This window comes from Colletes latitarsis, chromosome 4 (assembly GCF_051014445.1).
Source record: "Colletes latitarsis isolate SP2378_abdomen chromosome 4, iyColLati1, whole genome shotgun sequence".
Classification (NCBI taxonomy): Eukaryota; Metazoa; Arthropoda; class Insecta; order Hymenoptera; family Colletidae; genus Colletes; species Colletes latitarsis.
Genome location: NC_135137.1, coordinates 41111627 through 41117471, shown reverse-complemented (window position 1 = coordinate 41117471; position 5845 = coordinate 41111627).

Sequence of the window (5845 nt, the reverse complement as noted above, 5' to 3'; positions counted from 1 at the left end):
CATTTTTAGGCGAGAGCTCTGCCCGCTCTGCTTGCTGCCAAAAATAATCGGAAACTGAAAACGGAGCCGAGCCTGCTTCGTTCTCCGCTCGCTCGCGATGCTCAATCTCTCTGTTGCCTTCCAACGCATTTCATTAAAGGGATATTCCGGTCCAGAATTTTCGAAAAATCACTCGGCTTCGAAAATACTTTAACGCGTTTTCCGCGATCTCGAGATCCAGCAACCCGATTTACTTCAAACTTGGGGGGAAATCGTCAGCAAATACTCTTCTATCGCCCAAATTAGGAATTTTATTTTTTTTTTTGTAATATGCCAGATATTTCCCCCCTTTTTACGAAGAAACTTTCATCAATGATCTGTAGCTCGCACAATTTTCATTATTTTTGCTTGAAAAAATGCTGTGCAACTTCAGAGCATCGACATATGTGGGAAGCCCCAATGCAAAGGAGTGTACAGGGTCCTTTTTAAAAAGTAATAACCAGTTATTTTGCTACTTAGGAAGATGCACACCTACTATTCGTTCATAGAGAAAGGAAAATGTGCGTCTGCATGTGGCTTCTCCCACCTGGTTCTGATTCAACGAGGATCGTCAATTACTTGGCTGCGTGACAGTTCGAATAATGTGTGCAATCGGAATTTAGAAGTCACAGAGATCGTAGGAGTATCCCGAAGAGCGTCGAGGCAGAACGAAGATATTATTAACGTATCGTTCTGGATTTCGTGTGCGGCAGCTGTTTGGCACTAAACGTGGTAACGCTGACGGAAACATCGCCGGCTCAACGTAACACTTACGATTCCACTCGATATGTAATATTTTCACCGAATTTCGACGAGATCTCTGGCCCTACAAGTTAAATTCGAAACACTGTAATTCCAAATAAAGAGTCTTTCGTCTCAAGCTACTAAAAAACATCTTTTTATTTCCGAGTCCCGATACCTTTGCTCCCATATTGGTAGTTACTCTTTAGTTCCATCAATTTTCTAAATCGTCGTGCACGTAAATGCGCCTCTTTTGGGCTTTTATTCAGTACGAATTAGCGTAATTTTCGCGTGCCTTTTTATACGACTAGAACAGTGATCACAACGCAAGAGCTCCTGTACAAAAAGTTAATACTGAATTTGATGAAGGCACTTCTAATAAGCACAGCGATTCAGTGCAGCGATCGTATAACAAATTTGAAACCGTTGATGAAAGCCTTTGTAATGGAGCGCGCGGAGGATCGGATTCTATCATTATCAATGACCAGACAAAGGATTCTATTGCATTAAATTCGTGTCAAAATGTTCAAGAACTCGACAAAGGATTAACACTGTTTCTACCTACTATTCTTTGAAATTTTATAATTTCCCTGCCTTCTTTCAGTTTCGACTGAAATATCGAAAGAGAGAACATTTCGAATGCTATAAAAAATAATCGATATGTGAGAAAATCGCAGCACGATGTACCGTCGCAGCAACGCGTGGATCAAGATACTCGTCGATGTCACAGTCACGCGGATAAAGTAGAAAACGGTCGGTCAAGTAGAACGATCCTGTTTTATTAGACATACGTATACAGGGTGTTCGGCCACCCCTGGGAAAAATTTTAATGGGGGATTCTAGAGGCCAAAATAAGACGAAAATCAAGAATACCAATTTGTTGATGAAGGCTTTGTTAAACAGTTATTAACGTTTGAAGTTCCGACCGTACTGAATTTTTTTCTCGAAAATGCGCAAGATTTCGAGGGTATGTCTATTCACCAAAAATGATTGCAATTGATCCCCGGAATCGAAAATAATTTTCTGCCCATCAATACTAATTCAGTGAATAGTTTCTCAACTGACCGCCATCCATGAGAAGAGGCCGCTAAAATCACAGACGAGGTATACCTTCGGAGTACTATTTGAGTTTCAGTGGCGATGCAACAACGAGAGATGACAGAAGCTATTTGCGAAGAAAGATTGTTAATTTATTCGCTGCCGATCACATAATCACGTGAAGAAACCACAGACGAGATATACGAATAGACCTTTCACCCAATGTATTTTTTCGGCCTATTTTTCTGGAGCTCTAGAACCCCATTATCATTTCAGTGCCGCACGCGACATTACCAACAGCCTAGAAAAAGCGACCATAGCGCTTCTTATGGCAGGAAATGAAATTACGAGAATTCTTTTGTTTCCCAACGGAGTAAAAGAAGACTCAGGCTGCGGATATTCACAGCTGATTCCTGGACCCTATCCAGAATATCAAACGCGATAAAATAATCGCAACACTAAAGACAACTGCGATCAAATTCATATTACTTGCAACTTGCAACGCGATTAATACTCGTATTTCGTGACGCTACTGCAATTCGAGATTAATATTTATACGTAACTCTGTACTGAAAAAGCAAACGCGAAAATTTTCATTATTCGCAACTCTAAAGTTAACACTAATGCAAACCGCGATTTACCCCAAAATACTGATTGTTGCAATATAAGTACCATCTGAAAAAGTACAACTAACTACTACGACTACAGACAAATACAGTGACAAAGTAGCAACAGAGAATGACTTTCCATCCTCATCCGAAGATGAAGATGAAGAGCCATTTGTTGTAGCCCACTCTTGAGACAGTTTGTCAGGGCCTCTTCGACTCCGCAGAGCCTTTTCTCTCTTCGGCGGTCCTGCCAAAGCCTGAAACTTAATACTAGGCTCGAGATTCTGTGCAACGTACAGTCCTTCGACGATTCTAGGAATCGTTATCAGAACAGGTGTGGAGAAACTCGAGCGGGACGAGCGTTTCGGGAAACCTTCCGCGAACGAACGCGACCGCGGAGAGCGACTGTAAAGCCGCGCGATTCCAAGAATCGAAACTAAAACTGAAACAAACGGTGCAATCCGTTTGGATCGGCTAACGTTTCGACTCTCCAAATCGAACTACAGAAATAGGTCTGCCACAGAAATAAAATCTGTAACAGCTCTATCCTGACCCTACCTACTTATAACTAACACACATACCAGAAAGTTAAGTTACCTACCTACCTAACGCTATATTTAAAAAATTCCAAAACTCATTCTCGCAAACAACCACTCCACGGTTCTCACGCATAATGTCCGGGCGCAAAAGCCTACACTAGAGAGGATTCCCCGGGGTTCCTCCGACACCCGAACGTCTCACGCAACATTCACACTCTAAGGTACGTACCATGTCCTGAAATCGGCTGACAAACGCTACTGTTCATTGCGTATTTTTATTCTATATATACATAAGCATTTGCATAGAACATTTTAATGTATGTGATATAGTCTTTAATAAAATATAATATATGTAAAATTGAGAAGTTAATCTATTAAGCATTCTATAATATTACTGTTGTGTATGCAATATCTGCTATTGCCAAATAAATGGTAAATTTCTAGTGTTACAATATTCTGAACTACAAAATAATGAACTTTTGAAACGACGCACCTCCACAGCCTAACCACACATACATACATGTAGAAAGTACGTCGCGCACGATACATTAGCATTGTCAGCCGCACAGATATAAATTATTATTATAAATCTAAGTCATCGTGCCCATTGCCTTCGCCCACGCGAGTAGCACCTGGGCACTTGGGTGAGTTTAGGCAACGAACACGGAAAAGTACCCTGAAAATCCTCAACTAGAAAAAATGATTATGATAAATGCTAGCGGATAACAAAATAGTATTTATTTATATACTGGATTTTCCATTTGTCATAAATGAAGAGCACAAGTTTAATACACATTCATAATGAAAAATATTATTAATAATGGAAATTTCTTTGAATAATATTAAATTATTTAAGAAGAAAGACTTTAATTAAAACTCTATAATAAAATAATTTACTTTGAAAATTTAAAATAAGTTACTGAAGCAATTTGATTAAAATATTCAACCCTAGGACAATTCTGTGGTCAAAGCGCATTTTTTAAAGATACAAATAGCAAATATCGCTTGACTAATAGAATTGACCTGTCGCGAAATGTTTTCTTGTGCATGAATTCAAAACATTATATTTTATAATACGTAAAGAAGATCTTTGGTATCTTCTGTACAAAATCATCAAATTAAATTTAAATGTGAGACATGTGAACAATATAAAAAACAGTCAAGATTCAAAATTATATAATGTAAGTAATTTAGTAAAATAATTTGTCCTACTATGGAGCATTAATTTGTCTAATTAGAAATCGCGGAGCACAAGAAAACCCTAGCCTACACTAAAAAAAAATATGTGGTCACTGTATTTGTCAAAGATTGCACGTATACAACTGGTCACCCGCGTCGATACGGACCTTTCGTCCTACGACGTGATTGGGGACCAGAGGAATAAAAATTGGCATGCAACTCACCAATTGTAGAATGCAAGCACCCGCACGACGATGTTGGCTTGTAGGAGTCATCACCAAAATCAGCAACATAGTCAGCAGCAAGAGATTCTTGGATCCGTAAGTAGGTATGTTGATGGAATGTTAGGATCCTGTAAAAAGAAACAACAAATATAACACCCTATTTCTTAAATTGTAGAGATTTTAATTTTAATAAAAAAAATGTCTGCTAATATTGAAAATCTAATGTAGCAATTTTTTTCTAAACGTACTCGGAACAAAGTACGAAAATACTTACATTTTTTGCTCGTGGGCATCGCCAAATATTCCCCTTCAATGATGCACTGACTCTACTATCGCGATTCATGAAGCAAAGAGAGCCCCGGTGCTCTGACTAAAATTCACGAGAGCGAGAATATACACTGACTCGAACTTCGCGTGTCCCTAAAATCGAAACGATAATTTATTAGAAGCCACTGTGCTTCGAAAAACAAAGAAACTCTAAACGACGCAAGCACTGAATTTACTGACCGCATTGCGCGCGGTCATCAAAATTTCTAGAAGAAAAAATGAAAATTTGGGATTAGAAATAAAAAATAATTTAATAAACACATAGATCTGTCTATCTATCGATTTAGTATTAAATTTCATCGATAAAAACACAAAAATTGATAAACATATATAGGTACATACTCACTTGTTACCATGAAGTTGAGTTTACCAATATTGAGTTTCGTATTCCCTCGATTTGTGATTTCCAAGCATCAATGGCGTCCATCCATTGCATGCCGGTAGCGTCCCTTCCAGCCGAATTGCAGCGAAGTCTGTAACAGAAATAAAACAAAAATTACGATCCGATGCGTTGAAATAAATGCATCCACACCTTAATTAAAGATCGACTGAACCCGAAATATGGTCTATGAATTGATAATTGCGTTTGCAAATATCATAATTGATGTCGATTAGACATGTAAGAAAATGCACGAAACTGACTCGACATTTTTCGCGATTCCGGCAGAATTTCTAGTAAATACGTGTTAATATTACATGAAAGCATCGACAAAGAGTAATGGAGAGTACTACGAACGATTCGGGATATTCAGATGACAATAATTAAAAATTACATACCTAATTAGTCGCAAAACTGTCAACGCACTTATCACTTCACTTTCCAGACGAAGAATGACGAACAGGATCGGACGTGCTACCGCGCGAGGAGTGGGGGGTGGGGTGAGGGAGTCACGTATCCCGTCTCGATTCTTGATGTATACTTCGAAGGAAAAGTTACACTTTATATTTCAAATAACTGAAAAGAAATGAAGTAGATATGTAAAATAAATAAAATAAATACAAAAAGATACCAAACAAACAATTAATTACTTAACTGACGTTATATTCTTGTGACGTCAGAATGCAAGCCGCTCATTGGCTCTGCTTGAACATTGAATATCGACCTGTTATTGGATGCACAAGTTACTAGATCGATTCAAATATATTAATTCTAATCATAGAAACATATAAT